A 27,825-nucleotide genomic window follows, 5' to 3' on the forward strand; every position below is an offset into this window, starting at 1 on the left:
TAAACATGCCTTACAAATGCACAGGATAGGAAAAGATGACAGAGTTGTGAACTTGGCCAGCGCAATCATGGGCATCAGTCTTCACTCCATCAAGTACATGTAAAAGAGGTGGAGTCTCGAGAAAGCTGCCTCTATCTTTCTCACGCCCCAAGCCATGCCTTTGTTTCACTGCTACCATCAGGATGGAGGTATAGGAGCCTGAACAAGAACACCTATCATTGCTTCTTCCCCTCTGCCATCAAGAATCCTTAAAGGACAATGAACCAAGAACACTTCCTCTTTTGCACTAATTTATTTATTTTGTCTTTTAGAAGTGTAACTTGTACCAATTTTGCACCTGTAATGCTGCCACAAAACAACAACTTTCATGAGAATAAATTCTGATTCAGGAAAGTCCTGCTTCAAAATGGGTGGCCTGCACTCTGCAAGCTCTGAAGAGGCATTTACCACTATGCATGGCCAGGGTCATCTTTGAGTTCATCTCTAATTTTCTCATTTGAGTGATCGTTCACTGAAATTGCTTTGCACAAATGATGTTACTATGTACAGAAAATTTAAAGCAAGCTTGCTTTTTTGTGGTCACCAAATTTTCCATAAATAATACAGAATAGAACATGCCAAAGAATATGTGGAAAGATTGTATTCTGCTCTGATATTGTTTTGACTGTTTAGCTTCAAATCAATACACTTTTTTTAAAGTACAAAGTTTACTATCTTACCACAGTAACAGAGCACTGATGGTGAGTGCAAGTTTCAAATATGTGACCACAGCTCCTCCTAGAGTGAAACACAAAAGTCTGCAGACATGCTGTGATTATAGTAAAAACTCAGACATGTTGCAGGAACTCAGCAGATCTCACAGGGTCCAAAGGAGGTAAAGATATAGAGTATGACTGATGTTTCAGGCCGAGCCCTTCTTCAAGGAATCATGAGACCCTACGCATGATAAATAAAGAAGCAGAGCAGCAGTTAGCGCAATGCTATTACTGCTCCAGCGACTGGGGTTAATATCTGGCACTATCTGTAAGAAGTTTATATATTCTCCCTGTGTCTGTGTAGCTATCTTCTGGGTTCTCTGGTTTCCTCCAGTCTTAAACATACTGGGGCTGTAGGTGAATAGGATGTCAGTGGACGGCACGGGCTCGTGGGCTGGAAGGCCCTGTTACCCTGCCTTATGAGTAAATTTTTAAAAAATGTGGGGAGGACGTTAGAATACCAGAAAACTCCATTTAATAGTGCTCATCAGATTAGAGAAAAATTGTAAAGATCTTGACAAGGTTTACAGGAGTGGTCTCAGGGATGAGTGATCTATGCAAATCGGGCAAGGGCTGAGAAACTCTATTAGTCACCTGATTGATGACATGTATGATGAAAGGCTGTGTGGTGAGTTGTGCAGAATAATGAGGTCCAAGCAGAGGAGAATGGGAGAACCTGTGTGCCACTCGTAAAAGTTGGGAATCACAGGACGAGATGAAGGTGTCTGATCATTTTAAGAGGTGAGTAGTTAATACCTTCAATGTATTGTCTGACAGGTTCATTCACAGCCTTCAAAAGGGAATTTTATCAGTACTTGAACGAAAAGTAAATTGAGCTGAAAGGAACAGACAGAGGATTGGGACTCATCAGATTGTTCTTGAGAAATCCTACAAAGCCTAAAAGTATAAGCAGCTGTATTGAAGATATTCTATAACTAAAATGAACTAAACAGCCAAATGAACAAACTAAACTGGCAGAATTTGGAAAAAGATTGATGTTGTCTTTTCAGGTCAAGGCCTTTTGTGGTGAGAAAAGTAAAATTGAGGTGTTGCCCTCAGTGGGTTGACTTGTGCAGAGAAGTCATCAATTTCTTTTTCAGCTTCATATTGAACTGAGAAAGGATTTTTCTGGACCCTCAGATGTATTCAGCTGGATAGAAACCTGGAGCAGCTTCCCTGCTGACCTTATGGTTAAAATATCAGAAGCCTTCTGGAAATAGGGTCTGAATGTGCACACATTCACAAGGAACTTGATTTAGGTGGGGTCCCACCTCTATGAGGACCAGTTGTCTGAAGTCATGAATTCCTTTGGGAAGGAGGACATAGAATTGTACAACATGAAACAACCTCTTCTCCCCATGAGGGTCATGTGACTATTAAATGCCCATCCATCCATTCCAATCTTATTTATCAGCACTTTCCCATTGCCATCAATCCCATGATCATTCAAAGGCTCATGCAGAGAGATTTTTAAAAATTCCTATTTCTTAGGCAGTGTGCTCCAGATTTGAAACCATCCCCTAGATTATTTTTTATTTCATCAGAACTCCTCTTATTCTTCACCTTAAACCTAAACCCTCTGGATTTAGACATTTAAGTTGTGAGGGAAAGTTTTTTTTTAATTGATCCATGCTCCATATAATTTTGTCTATTACTGTCAGCTCTCCCCTCAGCCTTGTGTTCTCCAAAGAAAACAAGCCCAGCATATCAAGTCTCTCCTCAAATGCTCCATCCCAGACAACATCCCCTCCAGTTCAATCAGGACCTGCCTAAGGTATGGCATCAGAACTGCAGACAATGTTTCAACTGTAGCCTCATTAAAATTCTGAAGTTCTACCTATGATCTTCATACTGTTGTATCAGAACTAATGTCCCCAAATGCCTTCTTCACCACCTTAACCACTGCTACTGCCAGCTCAAAATCAGAATTTATTGTCATGAAGTTTGGTGTTTTGGGGAAGCGTCATAGTGCAAACATTCATATTAGAACCACCTTACAACATTACTATATAAAAATAACAGTGCATGAAAAGTAAGGCCGTGTCTTTGGTTCATTGATTATTCAGGAATTTGATGGCAGCGGGGAAGAAGCAGTCCTTGTGCTGTTGAGTGCTCGTCTTTATGGTCCTGTATCTTTTTCCTGATGGTAGCAGAGTGAAGAGGGTATGGTCTGGGTTGGGGGGGGGGGGGGTTCTTTCTGGATAGAGGCTGCTTTTTTAAGACACCGCCTCATTTACATGTCCTCGACGGAGTGAAGTCTGGTCCCTGTGATGTCACAGGCTGAGTTAACAACCTCTGGAGTTTATTCTTATCTAGAGAGTTGGCACCTTCATACCACGCAGTGATGCAACCAGCTAGAATGCTCTCCATGGTACACCTGTAGAAGTTTATAAGAGTCTTCAGTGACATACTGAATCTCCTTAGATACCTCACAAATTATAGCTGCTGGTGAGCCTTCTTCATGATTGGACCAAGGTGGAGGCCTCAGGACAGATCCTCGGAGATGTTGGCACTCAGGAATTTGATGTTCTTGACCCTCTCCACTACTGAGCCCTGGACCTGTTCCACTGACTTCCTCCTGAAGTCCACAATCATCTCCTTGGTTTTGCTGATGTTGAGCGCAAGGTTATTGTTGTTACACCATTCAATGAACTGATCTATCTCCCTCCTGTACGCTTCCTCATTGCAGTTTGTGATTTTTATGACAACTGTGGTGTCATCGGCAAATTTGTAGATGGCTTTGGAAATGTGCCTGGCCACACAGTCATGAATGTATAATGAGTAGAGCAGTGGGCTAAGCACACATCCATGGGGTGCGCCTGTGTTGATAATCAATGAGGAGGAGATGTTTTTTCCAATTCGTACTGACTGTCGTCTTCTGATGAGAAAGTCAAGGATCCAGTTGCAGAAGGGGGTACAGAGGCCTAGACTTTGTAGCTTCTTGACCAGCACTGAGGGGATAATGCTTTTGGGATATGTGAAATTATACTCTTTCTGCCTTTACCATCACAGTGCTTGTCCTACCATTGTAAATCTCCTAAAATGCATGAATTTCCTCTGATCAGGATTAAATTGCATCTGCCATTTCTCTGCCCAATTTAGCAGTGGACTAATATTATTCTATAACATGAGACTATCCTTCTCTCTATCAACAACACTACCAATTTTCATGTCATTTGCAAATGTAAAATTTCTACATCCATATCTAAATCATTAATAGATATGGAAAACAGGAACAATCCTGACAGTAGTGCTCCACCACTGGTCACAGATTTCTCATCTCAAAAATGATTCCCACCATAATTCTTTCTTTCTTTGGCTTGGCTTTGTGGATGAAGATTTATGGATGCGTATGTCCACGTCTGCTGCAGGTTTGTTGGTGACTGACAAGTCCGATGCGGGACAGGCAGGGACGGTTGCAGCGGTTGCAAAGGAAAATTGGTTGGTTGGGGTTGGGTGTTGGGTTTTTCCTCCTTTGTCTTTTGTCAGTCAGGTGGGCTCTGCGGTCTTCTTCAAAGGAGGTTGCTGCCGCTGAACTGTGAGGCGCCAAGATGCACGATTGGAGGCGATATCAGCCCACTGGCGGTGGTCAATGTGGCAGGCACCAAGAGATTTCTTTAAGCAGTCCTTGTACCTCTTCTTTGATGCACCTCTGTCTCGGTGGCCAGTGGAGAGCTCACCATATAACACGATCTTGGGAAGGCGATGGTCCTCCGTTCTGGAGACGTGACCCACCCAGAGCAGTTGGGTCTTTAGCAGCATGGATTCGAAGCTTGCGGACTCTCCCAGCTCGAGTACTTCGATGTTGGTGATGAAGTCATTCCAATGAATGTTGAGGATGGTGCGGAGATAGCGCTGATGGAAGCGCTGATGTTGGTAGAGGACCCATGATTCGGAGCCGAACAGGAGCGTGGGTATGACAACGGCTCTGTACACGCTGATCTTTGTGTGTTTCATCAGGTGGTTGTTTTTCCAGACTCTTTTGTGTAGTCTTCCAAAGGCGCTATTTGCCTTGGCGAGTCTGTAGTCTATCTCTTTGTCGATCCTTGCATCAGATGAAATGATGCAGCCGAGGTAGGTAAACTGGTTGACCGTTTTGAGTTCTGTGTGCCCGATGGAGATGTGGGGGGGGCTGGTGGTCTTGGTGGGGAGCTGGCTGATGGAGGACCTCAGTTTTCTTCAGGCTGACTTCCAGGCCAAACATTTTGGCAGTTTCTGCAAAACAGGACGTCATGCGCTGGAGAGCTGGCTCTGAATGGGCAACTAAAGTGGCATCATCTGCAAAGAGTAGTTCATGGACAAGTTGCTCTTGTGTCTTGAGGTGAGCTTGCAGGTGCCTCAGATTGAAGAGACTGCCATCCGTGCGGTACCGGATGTAAACAGCGTCTTCATTGTTGAGGTCTTTCATGCAGCATCATGCTGAAGAAGATAGTAAAGAGGGTTGGTGCGAGGACGCAGCTTTCCTTCATGCCGTTGTGAATGGAGAAGGGTTCGGAGAGCTCATTGCTGTATCTGACTAATTCTCTGTCTCCCATTACCAAGCCAACTTTAATCATGGAATGTAACCTTTTGGATCAACCTTCTAAGTGGAAGCCTTACTGTAGTCCATTTAAACCACATCAATCACCCTGTACTCATTAATATATCTTGTTAATACCTCAAAAAACTTAATTAAATTGTCAATCAATATATCCCACCAAATGTAGATTAATCCTGCATCATTGTTTTTTTTTACCCCACAAACTTCTGCTCCATTTATTTTAAGAATCAATTACATAATTACCTGGCTGATTCCCACTGCCTTTTTTTTATTTTAAGAAGCTATTGTCATCACAACACTAACAATTCTTTGAGATGGTGACAGGTAAAATAGATGGGGGAGAGCCAGTGGATATGGTGTACCTGGATTTCCAAAAGGCCTTCGATAAGGTCCCGCATAAAAGACTGGCTTCCAAAATCAAGGCTCATGGAATTGGGGGAAAAGTATTGGTGTGGATTGAGAACTGGCTGGCAGGTAGAAGACAGAGAGTTGGGATAAATGGCTCGTTTTCTGAGTGGCAGGCGGTGACCAGTGGGGTGCCACAGGGATCTGTACTGAGACCACAGCTGTTCACAATTTACATTAATGATCTGGATGAGGGGATTGGATGTAATATCTCCAAATTTGCAGATGACACTAAGCTAGGAGGGGTTGTGTGCACGGAAGAGGGGGTCAGGAAGCTCTCGTGTGATTTGGATAAATTGAGGGACTGGGCAGATACATGGGAAATGCACTACAATGTGGATCAATGTGAGGTTATCCACTTTGGTAATACAAACCGGAGGGCAGATTACTATTTGAATGGCAATAGATTAAGAAATGGGGAAGTGCAGAGAGACCTAGGGGTACTTGTACACCAGTCTCTGAAGGCGAGCATGCAGGTACAGCAGGCGGTTAAAAAGGCAAATGGTATGTTGGCCTTCATATCAAGAGGGTTTGAGTATAGGAACAAGGATACCTTACTGCAGCTGTACAGGGCCTTGGTGAGACCCCACCTGGAGTACTGTGTGCAGTTTTGGTCACCTTATCTAAGGAAGGATGTTCTTGCAATGGAGGGAGTGCAGAGGCGATTCACCAGGCTGATACCTGGAATGGCAGGAATGACTTATGAGGAAAGATTGCGCAAATTGGGATTGTACTCGCTGGAGTTTAGAAGATTGAGAGGGGATCTCATAGAGACCTATAAAATTCTGGCAGGACTGGACAGAATGGATGCAGATGGGATGTTTCCAATGATGGGAAAATCCAGAACCCGGGGCCATGGTTGGAGGATAATAGGCAAACCATTTAGGACTGAGATGATGAGGAATTTCTTTACCCAGAGGGTGGTGAATCTGTGGAATTCATTGCCACAGAGGGCAGTAGAGGCAGGTTCATTAAATCTATTTAAGAGGGAATTAGATCTATTTCTTCAGTATAAGGGTATTAAAGGTTACGGAGAGAAGGCGGGGACGGGGTACTGAACTTTAAGATCAGCCTTGATATCGTTGAATGGCGGAGCAGGCTCGAAGGGTCGAATGACCTACTCCTGCTCCTATCTTCTATGTTTCTATGTTTAATGTTTACTTACATTTAGTCATAGAGTTCCACAGTATGGATCAGATCCTCAGCCCAAGTTGTCAATGGTGACCAAGCTGTCTATCCAAGCTGCTCCCAATTCAGTCCATGTACCTCTCTACATGTCTTTTAAACTTTGCAATTATACTCATTTCTGCAACTTCCTCTGGCACCACCCTCTGTGTGAAAATGAGGCATATAAAGTCACTTCTATATCTTTCTTCTCTTATCTTAAATCTATGCAGACTATTTTTTTGGTTATATTACCCTGGGAAAAAGATCATGGCTATTTGCCTTGTCTGTTCCCTCATTATTTTATAAATGTCAGTCAAGTCACCCTCTACGTTCCAGATCCACCCTCTACTTATAATTCAAGCCTACTGGTCCTAGTAACATTCTTGTGAATCCTTTCCAACCTAATGATATCTTTCCCTTAACCAGGTGACCAAAACTGAGCACAACACTCCAAGTGAGTCTCAAAACATCCTTGCATAGTTAGGGGACATTTATAGAAATGTACGTCCTTGCATTTTCATATGAGATCTGGGACTGAGTCTTGCTGGGTTTAGCCAAATGATTCTGAATGTAATAGGGACAATTAAAACGGAAGTATTAAATTTAAGGAAAGTTTCAATATTGATTTTAAATCCTCACTGATTTCACTGGAGATTATATGAGTCAGATTGGGGTGCAATAGGGAAAGTAAATTGTTTTTTTTTATATAATTATACTGGTTTAATCTTTTAGATATTACTTTTTTAAAAACTTCCTTTTTATTTTTGTTGATTTAATTTGCTTCTGTCTTAAACATGTCTGAGTATCTTTCAGAAGAACTTTAGAACAGCTTTTAGCCATTTACACATACCAATGATTTTGATAAATTATCATTAAAATTTCAGTCCAAATAAATTTTGTGCTTTGGTGGATATAAAGTTACCAAATTATTTTTTAAAAGTTATTAATATTCTTTTAATAATAAATGTAATGAATCATAATATTTAAAGTAGTTTTTCTTACATTGCAAGCATTATTGACTTTTAATAAATCAATATGAATGACTACAACTCATTTGATACTCTGTGCAAGCCATAAATAATAAATCTTACAGAATGAAAATGTACTTTTAAAATATTAAATAAATTTTAGTATGCTAACATGTGAAATAGTTTACACAGGCATTACATGTTGATAATAAACTTATGTTAACATGGTGCCAGTACAAGTAAATATATACTTGTCCTTGACCTGCGCTGAGGGGCATTCTTCCTTTCATTTGAAAAATTATACCATTCATGAAGAACTTTCACCACATCTCACCAATAGATGTTTTGTATCCTATTTCTCATTTCTTTATACTGGCTATTAGTGCACAATCCTGATGCAGGGTCTCGATCTGAAATGTTGGCCATCCCTTTGCCTCCACAGGTGCTGCCTGCTTCACAGAGGTCCTCTGGCAGTTTGATTTTTGCTCTGGATATCCAGCTTCTGTAGTCTTTTGGGTCTCCATAATGCCTGATCAGATGTGTATTATTATTTGGAGTTTAGAAGTGGACAGGTGATCTTATTGAAATCCTAGAGGGCTATGGTATGACAAATGTCGAGATCATAGAAACATAGAAGATAGGAGCAGGAGTAGGTCATTCGACCCTTCGAGCCTGCTCCGCCATTCAACGAGATCATGGCTGATCTTAAAGTTCAGTACCCCGTCCCCGCCTTCTCTCCGTAACCTTTAATACCCTTATACTGAAGAACTATATCTAATTCCCTCTTAAATATATTTAATGAACCTGCCTCTACTGCCCTCTGTGGCAATGAATTCCACAGATTCACCACCCTCTGGGTAAAGAAATTCCTCCTCATCTCGGTCCTAAATGGTTTGCCTATTATCCTCAAACCATGGCCCCGGGTTCTGGATTTTCCCATCATTGGAAACATCCCATCTGCATCCATTCTGTCCAGTCCTGCCAGAATTTTATAGGTCTCTATGAGATCCCCTCTCAATCTTCTAAACTCCAGCGAGTACAATCCCAATTTGCGCAATCTTTCCTCATAAGTCAATCCTGCCATTCCAGGTATCAGCCTGGTGAATCGCCTCTGCACTCCCTCCATTGCAAGAACATCCTTCCTTAGATAAGGTGACCAAAACTGCACACAGTACTCCAGGTGGGGTCTCACCAAGGCCCTGTACAGCTGCAGTAAGGTATCCTTGTTCCTATACTCAAACCCTCTTGATATGAAGGCCAACATACCATTTGCCTTTTTAACCGCCTGCTGTACCTGCATGCTCGCCTTCAGAGACTGGTGTACAAGTACCCCTAGGTCTCTCTGCACTTCCCCATCTCTTAATCTATTGCCATTCAAATAGTAATCTGCCCTCCGGTTTGTATTATCAAAGTGGATAACCTCACATTTATCCACATTGTAGTGCATTTCCCATGTATCTGCCCAGTCCCTCAATTTATCCAAATCACACTGGAGCTTCCTGACCCCCTCATCCGTGCACACAACCCCTCCTAGCTTAGTGGCATCTGCAAATTTGGAGATATTACATCCAATCCCCACAAATGGGAGATTCTTGAGAAGTAAGATTTTAAAAATAACAGTCAAGGAAATTTCTTCTCATAGATTGCACTGAAACCTCTAAATTCACCACCTCGGAGACTAGATCATTAGGGGTTTTTAAAGTAATGAGGGCAGATTAGGAATATTCAGAGTACAGTGGCAACATCCATGCTTTATAAGTAAATATTGAACAAGAACTCTGAGGTACCATTCAATCCTTTATTTAATCTCTCCAGGGACCTTCGCATCCTTAGCCTAAAATGTAGAAGTGTCAGAAGTGTCATCTGATACTGATATTAAATCTGCGATCTAATTGTAGACAGATATGTTTTTACATTCCCTTATACTTGCAATATAAATTATAGTCTCATAGTTGGGTACCTTCAACATTTAATTTCAACCTTGCATGCAATAGCAATTACTGAAAATGCCTTAGCTTGATACTAATTTAATATAATAATGTAAATTACTGCAACAGTACAGTTACCACACAGCATCATAAATGAACTAAACATTTGCAAATTGATTTTCTTTTCCCCAGCCTTATTAATTATCATTTAGTTCCTTTGTTGCTCTGTCTGCATTAGTAGCTTTAGCTCAATGCGAACAAGTCTTACTTTTTTCTCATTTTTGATAATCATAATTTTCTTTTCTCATCTGAAAGGATATTTAGCTTCTGCTACCAGAATGCCATTCTCCAATGAAATTCTGCACCTAGTTATTATAAATTGTACAGTAATTATTGAGTACCAAGCTGGAGCTGAGAATGTTATCTTCAAGTAAAACAATATGTAAATAAGCAATAAAATAAACTGTGTGGCACATTGATTGGAATATATTTTTGAGACATTTTTATTAAATGGGAATTGAAATATAACTGTGAGAAGTTATTTTGGAATGAAATTACTTTTCACTTTTTTGGAGTTGAATTTCTGCTTTTGAAGATCACTAGAATTTTTAGTTTAACAAATGGAAAGTTGTTCAGTGTTCCACAAAACCCAAATGTGGAATTTGACAAGGAGAGTTTATATTAATCTAGAAAATTAACCACGAGGAACTGGATTTCAATCATGGAGAAACTGAAGCATAATTTTGTTGCTTTTTGTATTGGTTGTGAACTGAAACTTTATCTGCTCTGTTTTACTTTTTATCTTTTCCCCTCTTTCGTATCCATCTCAAGGCTCATCCAATGATTGGGAATGATGCGCTATCAATAACTCAAGATTGGAGTTACAGACAATAGGTTTTTTTATTTACAATAAACTTGAAGGTCATCCTTTGCTGTGACCCAGGCTTTCCGGGGAGGGGTTATGGTGTTGGAGCCTTTATACAAGGTCAATAGGGAGGATCCATGGGTACATCAGAGAACTTGACAGAGCCAGATAAATGAGTGTACAGCATGAGTGTTCACCACAGCGAACAAAGGAGAACAAATGTAAAATATTGAAAGGAAACCAAGAGCAGAGAAACTTGAGCATTGGGTGGGTATTATTTACACACAATTATTTAAAGACATCAGTTAAAAGGAATAAAGGCAATAAATTTCAGGAAGAAAACATCAGGAATCCTGAAGTGTGTTAATAAGAGACACAGTACAAAAGACCAGAGGTAACATTGAAGTCTTCATAAGCCATATATGAGGTATCAGATGGCTGGAGGACAGAAAATTTTATTCCCTTTTTCAAGATGGTTATCAAGTTAAAGTCTAGTAAATGCAGCCCTGTGAGCTGAACATCAGAAGCAGGGGTATTACTGAAATAAATTCTGAAGCACAGGATTAATGATTGCATTAGGGTCAGAGACTAATCAAAGACAGCCAACATGCAATATGATTAAATGTTTGCAGAGATAACAGTGTATTCAGAAGGCAGGGCAATGGATGTGGTTTACATAGATAAGTACCACGTAGGAAAATGGTCCAAAAGGTCAGGGACAATGGGATTTACAGCACGTTGATAAATTGGACCCAAAATTGGCTTGCTATAGGTGATGCTATGGGACTGTTTTGATTTGAATTCCTGTAATTAATATGTTCCATGGGGAACTGTGCTGAAATCTTGTTGTTTGTGAAAAGCACAAATGATGTGGATGTAGGAGTGGCACCAAGATCTGTGTAGTTATTGATAATGTGCAGGGTAGTGTTAGGCCACTGAGAGCTATTAATGTATTGGTGGTGGGCTGAGAAATGGCAGATGAAATGTCATACAGATAAATATGAGGTTATGCATATATTAATGAAGCTAGGACACATCGTGAATGGCAAAGTCCTAGGGAATATTGAGGAATGAGGGGCCTTGATATACAAATCCTAAGATTCTTGAAGGTTGATAACTTGCTTAAGAAGGCACATGGGATACTGGTCTTCACTATTCAGGTTAGTCAGATGCTCCAGCTTTACAAAACATTGGTCAAATCTTGGCTGAATACTGCAGACATTTCTGATCACAATATAGGAATGTGTGTCAGCTCTGGGGAGGGTTCAGAAGAGATTCACTGGGATGTTGCCTCAGATGGAGTGTTTTAGTTTTTACAAGAGATTGAGAAGCTAAGTCAGTTTCCCCAGAGTGGAGGAGGTTAAGAGAGATTCCAGTTGAGCTACTGAGTGATTATAGATAGGGTAGCCTATAGAGATTGTTTCCTCATATCAGTGAGAAAAATAAAACCATAGTACAAAAATTTAGGATAAGGAGAAAGAGATTCAAAGGGAATCGGAGGGTGATTATTTTAACACTGGTGAGTACCAAGAATGCATTTCCTGAGAGAAGGATGGAGACACTGACAACATTTAAAAGTTTCTAGAGGAACATTTGAATATCCTCAGCATATAGAAAGCTGGATCATGGAAAGCTTCTAACTCAGCCTGGATGTGGAGGCCTGAACCAAACTGTATACTCTGAGTACTGAAGTATGGACAACCCCAACAAATTAACCATTATCTTTTCAGAATGACTGTTACCCTCTGAAAACAAATGTGCCAAATCACACAACAACTTACTGCTCATTGACTAACTTTTTAATCTGTTGAGATCAAGCTAGCTAAAATAAGACTGAAAAATAACTCCTGCTTCAAATCAAATAAAATCTTACTGTGAAGCTAAATACTGCATAAATTGCATTATTTTCTGGAATAACTGTTGCAGTGAAAATACAATATTGAAGTTAATTTGGCCAAGAATTGATTCTGAGAATATATTTTGTGTTGCAAAACAAGCATATTTCCTGCTTTGTTGGAACCCTGGTTTCATCAATCTCAACCTTGAAGCTCATGGTTGACCTGACTAATCAGATATGATTTGAATATTCAGTCCTTCTGTATAACTATTTGAATTGGCCAAGTCCATTGGCTGGATATGTAAACCAGTGTAAATGTCGTCTCAAAGGCCAACTTCATCAGACTCCGGGCTCACAATGCTCACATGCCCAGAACTTGACTCGAAAAACAGGCACTCTACATCAAGCACCATCATGGCAAGAGATTACATACAGTAGATGGCAGAGAAAATAAAACAAGAGTGTTCTCAAAGCTTCCCTAATAAGATGCAATAAATGTCCTCACTGAATCATGGAAATCTCTGGCCCATGAACAATTCAGTAGAGAGGAAAGCATGGGAATCTGAAGTATCTTCATGGGGATCTTCATATTTCCTCCGTCCACGTGAAACAGAGCTACATTATCCATTTTGAAATCCACAGAATTCGATCAGGAGAAAATCATCCTCAGAAAAGCTCAATACACAAAAGTGCTGGGGAAACACGCCAGGTTACACAGCATCTATTGGAAGCAAAGAGATCTAACCAACATTTTGGGCCTGAGCCATTCATCTCTTTGATACACATGACAACAAGTTTGAAACTGTAAGCAAGAATCTTTATTAGGAATATCAAGTATCAGTAACAGGCTGAACATCTTTGCACAGTTTGAGAAGAACCAGATGGCCCTGAAGAAAGCTCCATGCCATCCTGATGAACAGGCCCCCTGCATAGCCACAGCTGATGTGAGGAGAACCCTATCCAAGGTGAACTCGCACAAGGCAGCAGGACCAGACAACGTACCTGTTAGAGTACTGAAGGACTGCGCAGACCAATTGACGGAGGTCTTCACAGACATCTTCAACACCTCACTGCAGCAGTCCATAATTCCCTTGGGGTTCAAGACACCACCATCATCCCGATACCCAAGAGGCTGATAGTTGCAGGCATCAATGACTACAGCTCAGAGGCACTGACCTCCATAATCATGAAAAGCTTTGATTGTCTGTTGGCTCAGTGCATCAAAGTACATCTTGCAGAGACACTGGACCATTTCAATTTGCCATTCCAAAGATGATGCTATAGCCTTGTCCCTTCACTCAGTCTTGACTCACCTGTAAAATGATACCTCATACACCAGGCTGCCTTTTATTGACTTCAGCTCAGTGTTTAATATGAACATTCGGCAGAGGTTGGTGGAGAAGTTATCCTCTCTGGGACTCAACACCCCTCTCAGTAACTGAATTCTGGACTTCTCAAAGGAAAGACCACAGTCTGACAATGTTCGTAGCAGAGTGTCGAGCACCGTCACACTGAGGACTGGTACACCTCATTAGCACAGTGCAAACATTTCTATAAACCACATTTCAAAATAAAATAGTGTAAGAAAAGGAAGAGACAAAGTGAGGTTATGTTTGTGGTTCATTGATCAGTCAGAAATCCAATGGCAGAGGGGAAGAAGCTGTCCTTGTGCTACTAAATGCTCATCTTCAGTTTCTGTACCTTTTTTGCGATGGGAACAGAGTGAAGAGGACATGGTGGGGGTCCTTGAGGATAGAGGCTGCTTTCTTGTATATGTCTTCAGTGGAGTGAAGACTCATGCCCATAATGTCGCAGGCCTAGTTAACGACCCTATGGAGCTTTTTTCCAGTCCTCAGCATTAGCACCTCTGTACCAGACAGTGATACAACCATACAGAATACTCTCCATAGTACACTGTAGAAGTTTTTAGGAATCTACAGTGACATACCTAATCTCCTCACAAAGTATAGCCACTGGCTGTACTTTGATTGCATCGACATGGAGGCTCCAGGTCAGATCCTCAGAGATGTTGACATGGAGGAATTTGAAGTTCTTGACCCTCTCTGTTGCTAACCCCTCGATGACGACTGGTTCATTTTCTCCTGATTTCCTCCTGAAGTACATGATCATCTCCTTGATTTTGCGAATATTAAGTGCAAGATTACTGTTGTAATTAGATATTTATCAACCTCCTCCTCAAACTCCCTCATGAAGTATAATGGTGTTGAAGCATGAGCTGTAGTCGATGAAGAGCATCTCTATGTATGAGTTGCTATTGTCTAGGTAATCCAGAGCTGAGTGGAGAGCCAGGGATATTGACCACTCAAGTAGCTGATCTATTTCCCTCCTGTACACTTTCTTATTGCCGTATGTGATTCTGCAGAAAACCGTAGTGACAGCAGCAAATTTGCAGATAGCATCTGAATTGTGCCTAGCCCTACAGTCATGTGTATAGAGCAGTGGGCTAAGTATGCATCCTTGAGGTGTGCCAATGTTGACAGTGAGGAGGAGTCATTGTTTCCAATTTGTACTGCCTGTGGTCTTCTAATGAGGAAGTTAAGGATCTGGTTGCAGAGTGGGCTGTAGAGGCCCAGGGGTTGGAGCTCGTTGACCGGCCCTGAGAGAATAATTGTGAGATAAAGGAATAGAAATGGGCCATTTGGCCCATCGAGTCTGTTCTGCCACACAACCATGAGCCAAACCATTCTCACATCTAGTTCCAATTTCCTGCCTTTTTCCCATATCCCTTGATACTCAGTCTAATTAGATATTTATCAACCTCCTCCTCAAACTCCCTCGTGAAGTATAATGGTGTTGAAGCATGAGCTGTAGTCAATGAAGAGCATCTCTATGTATGAGTTGCTATTGTCTAGGTAATCCAGAGCTGAGTGGAGAGCCAGGGATATTGTCTGCAGTGCAGCAAATTGGACTGGGTCCAGACCTTTACTTAATTCTGGCTATGGCCATCCTCTCAAAGCATTTCACCACAATAGAGCTACAGGGTGTGTGTTTGCAAATGTTACAACAGTAGTTGACCTCATCAGCAACAACGATGAGTCACACTCCAGAGAAGAGGTGGAAAATCTCATGATACAACCTAGATCTCAACATGGACAAGCCAAAGGAAAAGACTGTGGGCTTCAGGAGGACCAAGAATGACCACCCTCCCCATGATACATTAATATCTCTAGTAGAGAGAGTGAAGAGCACCAAGTTCCTTGGAGTTCACTTAGCTAGTGACCTATCATGGATACACAGCATCTCACTTGTCAGAAAGTCACAATGGTGACTGCACTTCCTGAGAAGACTGAAGCAGGCAAGGATACCAGCCACCATTATGTCAACTTTCCACAGGAACTCTATCGAGAGTGTCCTGGCCGGCTGCATCACAGCGTGGTATGGTTGCTGCAGAGAAATGGATTGGAGGTCAAATCCACAGGACCATAAGGGTGACAGAGATGATCACTGGAGTCTCTCTCCTCATCGTTGACATGATCTTGGGGGATTTGTTGTACGAAGAGGGTGTGCAAAAATCATTGAGGACCCCTTCCACCCTTCAACAGCATGTTTCAGTTGCTGCTGTCAGGAAAGAGATACAAGAGTATCACAGCCAGCACCACGAGGTGAAGGAACTGCTTCTTTCCATGGGCAGTGAGAATGCTGAATGGCCAAAGGAACCACTCGCACTGACCATCCGAGACCCTCAAATTACGAAACAATATTTATTTGAACATATGAATACGTCCTGCATATGTATTGTCTTTATGTTTGTTATGTCTGCTCGTGCATGTTTTGCACCGAGGACTGGAGAGCGCAGTTTTGTCAGGTTGTACTTGTGCAATCAGATGACAATATACTTGATGACTTCTCCCCCCCCCCACCTGAAGCACCTTCATGATCCACCCACCTCCAAATCCACAGAACTCATTCGTGAACAAGTTATCCTCAAAGAAAAGCTCAATATACAAAAGTGTTCAAGAAACTCAGCAGGTCACACAGCGTCTAACAGAAGCAAAGGGATATAAATAACATTTGGGCCTGAGCCCTTCGTCACCTTGATACAAATGACAATAAGTTTGAAACTGTACCCGAGAATCTTTATTGGCAATATCATGATTGCTCATCTTGCACAGAAATAGTAAGATAAAGAAAATGATGCAAGCCTAATAATCTCGTAATTAATTCACAAAAGAGAACTACAATTTATTTGTTTTACTTTGTAGCATCCTGGTGGTTGAATAATTCTGTAATAATGGTTCTTCATAGAGGTCATAACATGTTCAGCTTTTATGTGCCTGCACTGTGGATATTGTCATTTTTCTGTATTAACACAGAAGTGTGCAGTGTTCTTGCTCTGGAGGCTGCTCGGCAATATCACACTTCATTTGATGTGGTAAGGAACATTTAACTGGCATGCAGTGAAAGGGGGTGACGGTGGAAAGTTTTGCTTGAAAGACAAGATCTCATCACAAGATTAAATAAAGATTTTAGTGATTTACTGACATATAATGAAGAGTTAAACGAGAACTTAACTGTGCAAAGTTTGATGATTATTATTTGAGCAATGGGAGTTGGTGAGTCAACGTGAGATCCCATCCTTTACAGTCCAGAGGGGAGAAACCATTGAACTTAAATGCGCTAAATTAAATGAACCAACCATAACACGAATCTGTGACTGAACAAGTTTATTGCAACCAAAACATCTTTATCTATAAACAAGAGAAAAGAGGGAGGGAGAAAAGAGGGCATGTTGCTGCAGAGAAATGGATTGGAAGCCCCTCTCATGACCTCCTGCAGCCATCTGGCCAACGTCTGGGGGTAGCCCGCTGATGCGGTTTCTTATAACATATAAAGAGGTATTTCTCATTTAGTCTAATATGTTTTGTACATACAACATATCTTTTTAAGCAATCCAACACACATAATCTTTCATCTTCCCCATATGCATACAATGAAAATTCTGTCCCATTTCTCCCTTGGTTGTTGTTTCAAGATATCTGTGACTTGAATACTTACACCATCCTCCTCCCAATGAATATAGTCCATGTGAATGTGAGACAAAGTTTGTACCCTCTGGGCCGATATCAAGGCCACCAGCATAATCAGCTTATGGGATAGGCTACATAAATCCAAACTGGAAGTTGGTGATGTAGCCTTAAATAGTCCAAAACAATCTTTACCTCCCAAATATCCATATATCGGCGTACTGGAGAATGCAAGTGGAACACTCCTTTCATAAATCTTTTGATCAGGGGGTGGTTCATCATCACATGCTCAGAGTCCTGGAGCATCAAGAAAGCAACCAACGCACTCTTTGCTGTATTCACTGCGCTGTAAGTGGCCCCCTGCACATAGAACATATCAGTTAGAAAACTCAGTGCACCTCTGATAGAGGTTGACTGTTCATTCCATCCGATTTGTGCACAGCACTTTTTCCATTTCCCCATAAAGGAAGCACACTGCTTCTGAGTAGACTTTCTCCAAGATGCCCACAGGATGTCCAGAGTTATAGGCTACAGAGTGTTTATGTCGATCCTGCAACCTAACAGACTTAAATGAGACAATGGATGAGATATCTTTGGATTAGCAAACCTCTGCTTTTCGTGAATATCAGTGGAGTCCCCACCATAAGCCTAAGGAATGAGGGGAACCAACATTGGGAAGGCCAATTAGGCACTACCAGGAATCCTGAGGCACTGTCTTCCTGTATCTTATTCAGGCACTTCGCCACCAAGGCAAGTGGGGGATCCTCCGCTTTGGGATCAGGCAGCCAGGACATGAACCTCAGAACCTGGGCATTAAGCCTGGATGCAAATAAGTCTATTTCTAGTGTTCCAAATGTGTCTGCTAGCCATTTAAAATATTTATTACCCTGATACACTCAGTGCTGTCATTGAAATTTCTGGACAGCAGATCCACCTGTGCGTTGATCCGACCTGGCAGGTAGGCAGCAGTAACCCAAATGCTCCTCTAAATACACCAGTGCCAAGTCTCAATGGCTAACCTGTTACAGGAAGGAGATTTAAGACCTCCCATATTATTGAGGTAGGCCACAGCTGAAATGTTATCTAACCTCAGCAGTAGATGAACGTCAGCTTTCCTCGCACAGAAAGACTTTAGTGCTAGAAACCCCACTAGCATTTGCCTGATTTAGAGGCCTCCCTGAGCTATATGTTCATCCATCTGCCCCCAGTCGAGACCTTTAGATTAGTGGCTCCCCAACCTTCACCACTGGTGTCTGACCTGATCTCCAGGTCCACCTTTCTGAGCTCGATTCTCGCGTAAGCTCGCGAGATAAGATCAATCTACCATACCAGGTTGGATCTGGCCTCACTAGTTAGCCTCATGGGCCTGTCAAAATGTCCCCTGGCTGCCTTAAGAGCAGATATTTTGTCTCTTTCCAGGAACCTATAATTTAATAGGCCATGTTGTACCACCAGGAAAGCCGCCACCAGTTTCCCAATCAACCTTGCCACCTTTCTTATGGAGGGACGACACTCTGTCATGAGCCCTCTGCAGGCAGTCCTGATCTCTGTGGCTTTATCCTCTGGCAGGGTAAGTCTCATGTCTTCTGCAACAATAATGAAGCCAAGGAATTTTAACCTCTTGATAGGCACCGACACTGATTTCTCAGGATGTATAAAGAAACCCCACATAGCTTAATAATCTCGAGGTAGCTGCTACTCCCCTTTTTGTTTCTTCAAACAATCTGACCATGAAAAGAGTATTGTCTAGGTAACCCATTACCATGGGCCCCCCTTTCCTGAACCTGGCAAACATCGGCTTCAGTAACTTTGAAAATGCCCTGGGTGCCAAGCTCAGCCCATTCTGCAAAGCCTTATACTGCCTAGCTCTCCCTTCCAGGAAAATTTTAAGAACTTCCTGTGCTGTGGGCAGATCAACCAAATAATATGTCTTGCAAATCTACTGAGACCATGTAATAGCCCTTAGATAATATAGGCAACACAGAGTATATGTTATCCATTTTAAAATGCCTGTACAAGACATATTCGTTAAGATCCAATAGATTCAGTATCAATCTAGTGCCACTACTTTTTAAGGATCATGTGAAGATGTTAGATAGAAACTCATGTTTTTCATGACTAAAACATTCAATAACGTTTTCCCTTTTTAAAACCATGATTTCAGCATGTTCAGCCTCCGTCAGTTACGGTCTGCGCATATATGTATATAGACCCTTCCTCCTTATTGGAGGGGATTTCCGTGGATCAAATTTGATTTTATACCTCTTTACTGACTGCTGAATAGAAGCATCAGTGGTAATATTACACCATCTATTATAGAATAGCATTAATCGACCACCAACCTTTAAAGCCTTGTAATTATTGAGAGTGCTCAGCTGTAAGTGTGTTGCGTTCATTTCCTCGACCCACCTTGTCTGCGGGCTTGTGCATTCTGGGCCCACCTCTGCTTTGAGTGGGAAAATTCTGCTGCCGCTGTCTCCACGGGGGGCGTTGACCTAAAAAAAACCTGGCTGTAGCCGCTTGGAGTGGGAAACCGCCTCAGATAACCCGCTTAAATTCCCCCGCATACTGGTGATACAGGTAAATCTTGAACCTCTGACCATGCCAGCCATTGCCCTCTGATGCTCATTCAAATCTTTCACCTGTTTGATGAGATCGTCACCAAATAGAAATTTTGTTACAGGGTTAGATGTTCTGCACAAATGAGCATACCTTACATTTAGGTCGGGTTTCATCAGCTCCTTCCTGAAGGCTTTCAATTCATAGTTTGTATGGGCGTTGTGTTTGCCCTAGAGTGTCTTTTTGGGTCTCTGATAAATTGTGTGAGAGCATTTTGTGTAAATGCAGTGATACCGTTAACCAGTGACTCCTGTAGTCTTTGCAATTTCATGTCTTTTGCCCTTATTGGGACCTTCAAATTGTCCCATATCATGGGGTTTACCTTGGGCACCTTCAACAGAGGGCAGTTAACAGGGCAGGGGTACTTTTTGATCAATTTTTTTTGTACCGTCTCCTGAAAAGCATTCGACACCACATATATTAGACCCCGCAATATCATCCTCTAGTGGCTGGCCGATACACTTCGGAACTGCAAACTTCACGGCAATAGCCGGTATATGCTCGTCCTGACTGGTCTGAGCAGTGTATGGGGATTTGGGTGACTTGGCCTCCATTAGCGGCCCTTCATCATCTTCCCGTGTATAATCATAAATGTCCTCCCCCTGCTCTGATGGCGTAGGAAACCTGCTCACCATGGCCATCACCAGTTCCTCCAATTTGTCCAGACGACTTACAATTTTGTTGCTGGTGAAGGCTTCTGCTCTCCGGCAGCCCTTACTCTCGGGCCCTGATCGAACAGGTGCCTGTCGTGCAGAGTCCACGCCCTTCAGGCTTTTTCTGGTTATTCTCACCTGTCGAGTGGGTAGCTTCGCTACACGTTGTGTTTGAATCTGGTCCTTTCTGCTCTTGTGTGGGGTATTCCCCCTCACGGCCACCTGATATACTGAAGTCCAATTGTCTCATGCAGCTCATCTCATGCAGCAGCGTAACGGTATCACTGCTTGCTTTTTGAGGCCCCAGCTTCCACAAAACCAGGTTGATGCAGCGAGACTTAGACCCCACCTTCAACGAAAGTAGATCTCTGTCGCCTGATCCCACCCCCAGCGGAGGTAGATCGGCATCGCTGCTATTATTGGCAATCCCCAACTTCAACGAAGCTAGGTCAGTGCAGCCAGCCTCAGGACCCACCTTCAACGAAGGTAGACTACTGCTGCCTGATCCCACCCCCAACAGAGGTAGATCAGCCTTGCTGCTCCTCAGCTGGGATACTGCACCCTGGCAGGTCCACTGCATTTTTGGGGCTAATGAAGCACTACGGGGGGGGGGGCTCTTCTTGGAGGTCTTCCTCTTGCCACCCTGCCTCTGCCCCAGCCCCTCGTCGGAACCCAGGAACCTCCCGCCGGTTGTCCCGGACCTTTTCCGGTACACCTCCACCTCAGGAGGGCTACATTGGGGCCTCCCCTCATCGGGACGTAGGAACCTCCCACCTGCATTCCCAGAATTTTTACCACTCCCCTCCTTCTCCGGAGGGCTCATTCGGGGGTTTGATTCCATTTTGTGGTTCGCTCTCCTGCGATCTCCCTCAGGGCTCCTGCAGGCCCACTAATTTAGCTCTTTTTTGGGATCGCTCTACTGCGATTCCCCACTGATTTGGCGCTTTTGCTCCCACGCCAAAAACACGTGCTGCTCCTCACAAGTCAACGGATTTAATGGCTGCACATGCGCGGATGGGATCTCACGTTGGTGAACCTACGTACATTGCAAAGAATAATGCTCTAGTTTCAGGAAAGATAAAGGAAATGTTATGAACATATTCATAAGGAAATTTGAAATGACAAAAGTTCTTATTCACTGTTCAGACTGTGTCAGATATTTTCATTTTACCATAACTACTCCACCTCAGATCCATGAGCTTTGGCAGGATCTGATCTCTGATTCCCTAGATTTTCTATGCAGACCCAATATTAGTGCAGTGCCAGAGAGAACTGCTTTGTCCTCCTATAAGGGAGATTCAATAAAACTCCAACACCACTAACTCTTTATGTGTCCACAATCAAAACTGACATTGATGCGTTTTGTGGTGAATGATTAACCTATGTTTGAAGGTACCTCTAAAATGCAGAGCTACTTAGTTCTATATCATCGTATTGCAGTGATTGAAAGCATCAAGCATTTGGTGATCAGTGAGTATTAGCAAGATAGACGATGAGCATATCATGTGCAGCTCCAAATTAATCTCATCACCATTTACCAAGAACCTAGAGAATGCGAAAAAGATAATATTAAAGAAAGAACAATTTACCAGGGACAGGATAATGCAAAAATTATGATGCATTTTCAGAGCAATGTATTTTATTTATAGAAGGTTAATTCAATTCTCACTGATTGCTCAGTGTCTTACAACATAGGTTATTGACTTGATCATCTGATTATGTTTCGACTGAATCTCTTCCCACAGAACTTTTTATTCCATTTCATCAGCTTTTAGGTTTTCAGTTTTCAAATATTTATCCACTTTCCTTTTCAAACGTGCAGATTCTGCTTTCTGCCAATCTTTCTGATGACTCCATCCCACATAAAATTGCTCCCAAAGTTTTTCTGTTAACTATCTTATGTTTCCTTCAATTTCTATGACATTAATCATCAGAAATATTTTTTTCCTCAGAGCAAGAGATTAATGTAGACAACATTGAGCTGAATTGTTGACATTTCTGATGTCCTACCCACCTCTGACCGCACACTTTTGGGGGACTGAGTACATTTCGTGAGCCATTCATCTGGAAGGGGAATCAATGGAAATGGTAATGGAAACTTTATGAATGTTTCTAGTTTATGTGAGTTAAGTATTTTAATTGAATATATTACTATCTTAATAATAACTATTCTATCATGTCTCAATTATTTAAATGTTTCTCAACTTTCTGCATATTCCTGATTATCAAAGAGTTAGGAAATTGTAGTAGACACATATGGTGTCAGGGATCTGATCTAGTATTCCTTTCCTGCATCCTTAAGGCTGCTCCTGGTCTACATGGTCTCAAAGAATGGCCATAGCAGAGGGGGATAGAATATAGAGCTTTACATCACAGCAACTGATCCTTCTGCCCACAGTGTCTGTGCTGACCAGGATGCCACTTTAAACTTAACACAGCTGGCTGAATGTGGTCCATCTCCCTCCATTGCCAGTCTGTATTTGTGCCTGTCTAAATGCCTCTAATATTGCCATCATATATGTTTTCACCACCTCTGCTGGCATCACATACCAGGTACCTACCACTCTGTAAGAAAAGCTTTAGGTGTAAATCTCTTTTAAATTTCCCCCCTTTCAACCTAAAACTATGTATCCTCATATTTGAAAAAGTTTCACTGCGAAAAAGACTATTTACCTCTCAAATTTTATATAATCCTACCAAATCAACTCTCAACCTTCAACACCAGGAAAAAACAAATTTGTTCAACTGCTCCTTGGATCTAATACACCCTCATCCAGGCAACATCCTTATAAACCTCTCCTGCAACTTCTCCAAAGCCATCACATCCTTCAGATTTCAGATTTATTGTCAGAGTACATACATGACATCAGATACAACTGTGAGAATCTTTTACCTGAAGGTGAGGCAGAATTACCACTTAATGGAAGTGAAAGACAAAACTACATAATGCACACCTGTAATCAGATAAATAAATGTAAACAAACTGCAATACAGAGAGAAAAGAACAATCAATAAAGTACAAAAGTAAGAGTCCTGATTGAGTTTGTCATTGAGGAGTCTTATGGTGAATGGGGCAGCTGTTCTTGAAGCTTGTGGTACGAGTCTTGTGGTACCTATACCTCTTTCCTGATGGCAGAAGCGAGAACATAGTGTGTGCTGGGTGGTGTGGATCCTTGATGATTGCTGCTGCTCTCTGACAGCAGCGTTCCCTATAGATGTTCTCGATGATGGGGAACATTCTACCTGTGATGTCCTGGGCTGCATCCACTACCTTTTGGAGGGCTTTACACTCAGGGGTATTGGTTTCCCCAAACCAGACTGTGATGCAGCCAGTCAGCACACTTTCCACCACACCTCTGTAGAAATTTGCTAAGGTTTCTAATGTCATACCAAAACTCTGGAAACTCCTGAAAAAATAGAGGCACTGATGTGCTTTCTTCATGGTAGCATTAGTGTGCTGGGTCCAGGAAAGATCCTCTGAGATAGTGACTCTCAAGAACTTAAATTTGTTCACCCTCTCCACCAGTGTTCACTGGATCAATCACTTTCTGAAGTCAACAACAGGTCCTTGGTTTTGGTGACATTGAGAGCAAAACTTGTTGCACCATTCACCCAAGTTTTCAATCTCCCTCCTGCATGCTGACTTATCACCTTTAGTGAAAGCCCTTTCACTACTACGTTGCCTTCTAATTTTGAATCCATTCTACCAAGTCCTCATCTTTTGGTTCAGTCTACAATGAGGGACTTTGTTGAATCTTTTACCGAAGCCCATAGTTCATCACATCAATTTCCCTATTCTTAACAATGCACCTCTTCAAAAAAACCTCAATCAAATTTGTAAGACATGACCTCCACCATACAAAGCAATGCTTTTATTTTTGAAACTTTATTTATTAATTTTAACATATAAAGAAAGTAAGTAATACACGTACAGAAAAAATACAAAATAAAGTAATACAAGTATAAAATAACATAGTTAATACAATACCAATCTCAGCATCTCCCCCTAATAACTAAAAACTAAGACTAAGAAAAAAATCTATTTTTAACCCCTAACCCCCCCCTCCCCACCACACGATAAAGATTGAAGAATTAATACTATTAGTATAATAATAAAAAAAATAAAAAATATATATCTTAAAAAAAAGATCAATATATATATAAAAACAAACAAAAAAAAACCAAAAAAGGTATTAATTAAGTATTAATTATTAATCCAAACATTTTTATTATATAAAAATATATATGAAAAAACAAAAACAAAAAGAACTTAAACGAAAATGATTAATTCAAACTTATTTAAATTGTATATAATCAATAAATGGAGTCGACTTTAACTCATAAAAAGACATCTTATCTTGTATAGAAAAAGATATTCTTTCCATAACCAAACAAAACTTCATCTCTGAATACCACCTATCTAAACACAATACATTTCTATTCTTCCAAGTAATCGCTATACATTTCTTGGCCACTGCCAGCGCTAAATAAATAAAAGAGATCTGGTAATTATCTAATTCTAAATCAATCAACGGTTGCATATTCCCTAATAAAAATATATCAGGGTCTAATACAATATGAAGATTATATAGATTATTAAATACAGATTGAATACCTTTCCAAAATTGTTGTAACCGATCACACAACCAAACAGCATGTAAAAAAGTACCAGAAACCTGATCACAATGAAAACAAAGATCTGACTTACTAAAACCAAATTTTTTAAATTTTTCGGGTGTTAAATATAATTGATGTATAAAACTATAATTAATCATCACCAATCTAGCATTAATCAATTTTCGAACACTATTACGGCAAATTTCAGACCAATCTTCTTCAGTTATTGTTAAAATTAAATCTTTTTCCCATTTCATTTTATCTTTATCCCAATCTATTTTACTTTCACTTTCCAACAAAATACGATACAAACCTAATATATAACCCTTTTTTGGAAATGAGAACACGTATTTCTCAAAATCAGTTTCAGACAGTAAATTCATTTGACGACCGCATACCTGTTTTACAAAAGATCTTAACTGATAATACACAAATATAGAATGACCACTTATATCAAAACTCCATTTTGCAATTCTACAAAAGAACTAAAATGATCTTCTAGAAAACAGTCAGATAAATTATGTATTCCTTTCTCCTCCCATTGTTTCAAAATAGTATTAGATACTGTGAAAGGAACAAGTTGATTATTATATAATGGTAATCTTCCCGACCACTTATTTTTCAATCCCATTTTGTGTAATTTACTTGTCCATAAGTTCATTAAATGTTTCAATATTGGTACATCATAAGTTCGTAACAAATTTTTATTCCATCGAAATAAAAATTCATTCGAAAATTTTTCAGAAATAACTGCCAATTCTATCTGTGCCCAACTAGGCGTATCTTGTGTGGCCATTAATGCGCTAAGAAATCTAAATTGAGCTGCTTCATAATAAAATTGAAAGTTAGGTAGCCATAACCCTCCAAATTGAAAATCCCACATCAATTTTTTCAACGCCACCCTAGGAAATTTTACTTTCCACAAAAAATCCCTAATTACTTTATATAGATCCTTAAAAAATCTTTTTTGTAAACAATAGGGAATTGATTGAAATAAATATTGTATACGAGGAAAAATATTCATTTTTATAGTATTAATTCTTCCTATAAAAACTCAAAGGTAAATCTTTCCATTTAACTAAATCTGCCTTAATCTTCTTCATTAAAGGAAGATAATTAAGTGAATATAAATTTTGGTAGTCAGTATTAACATTAATTCCCAAATATTTAATTTGTTTCATCCACTTCAAATTCATAATATTTCTAAACATTGAATAATCATCTTTACTAATTGATAAAATTTCACTTTTAGTCCAATTAACCTTATAACTAGATAATTAACCATAAATCTTTAAGGAATTTTGAAGTGCTGGCAGAGAAACATCGGGATCCACCAAATACAGCAAAACATCATCCGCAAATAAATTTATTTTATAAACTTCATTCAAGACTCTCATGCCTTTAATACTATCATTCTGACGTATTAATTGTGCTAAAGGTTCAATAACTAAAGCAAACAAGGCAGGTGATAATGGACATCCTTGTCTAGTAGATCTTGTTAAATTAAAGGATTCTGAAAGCAAACCATTAGTAACAACTCTAGCTTTCGGACCATTATACAAAGCCCTAATCATACCAATAAATGAGAGACCAAACGAAAACTTTTCAAGTACTTTAAATAAAAACTTCCATTCTACTCTATCGAATGCCTTTTCTGCATCCAATGAAACCACCATTGGATAATTCTTCTGAGATTTAGATCTATTTATCAAATAATTAATCGTAGAATATTATCCGAAGCATACCTATTTTTTATAAAACCTGTTTGATCACGATGTATTATCTTTGGTAAATACTGAGCCAACCTATTAGCCATAACTTTAGCCACTATTTTATAATCTACATTTAACAAAGATATAGGATGATAAGAAGCTACCTGTAAAGGATCTTTATCTTTTTTTGGTATAACTGTAATTATAGCATTAGAACAAGACTCAGGTAATTGAAAAGTATCATAAAGTTGTTGTATTACATTCTTAAATAAAGAAGATATATCAACATAAAAAGTCTTGTAAAACTCAATAGAAAAACCATCTCCACCAGGCGCTTTTCCATTTGGCATATCTTTTATAGCCATTTCAATTTCACTATCCGTAAAAGGTTTATCTAACTCTTGCCTATCTTCTTGAGATAACTGTGGTAAATTAATATTTTTCAAAAAAGAATCTATTGCATCTTCTTTTATCTCTTTACATTCAGTCAAATAAAGTTTTTTATAAAAATTACAAAATTCATCGTTAATTTCTTTTTGACTAAAAGTAATACCCGATTTATTTCTAATAGCTGGTATAATCCTAGATAACTGTTCTTTTTTTAACTGCCAAGCTAATACTTTATGAGCTTTCTCACCCCATTCATAAAATTTATTTTTTGAACGATTCAACAAACATTCAAATTGATATGACTGTAACTTATTATACTTCAACTTTAAATTAGTTATTTGGATCTTTTGGAATTGAGTAGCTTTCTTTTGAAATTCTTTTTCA

General features: G+C 40.3%; 1 protein-coding gene across 1 annotated transcript in view; it reads left to right on the forward strand.

Annotated features, from left to right (window-relative positions):
* ccdc175 (coiled-coil domain containing 175) overlaps positions 1-27,825 on the forward strand; it is a 340,062-nt gene that overhangs the window by 163,698 nt on the left and 148,539 nt on the right. The window contains exon 3 of the mRNA XM_069916865.1: positions 22,675-22,810. The gene's annotated coding sequence lies outside the window, so the exon portion shown is untranslated. The remainder of the gene's footprint in view (positions 1-22,674; positions 22,811-27,825) is intronic.

Source organism: Narcine bancroftii, chromosome 2, assembly GCF_036971445.1.
Source record: "Narcine bancroftii isolate sNarBan1 chromosome 2, sNarBan1.hap1, whole genome shotgun sequence".
Classification (NCBI taxonomy): domain Eukaryota; kingdom Metazoa; phylum Chordata; class Chondrichthyes; order Torpediniformes; family Narcinidae; genus Narcine; species Narcine bancroftii.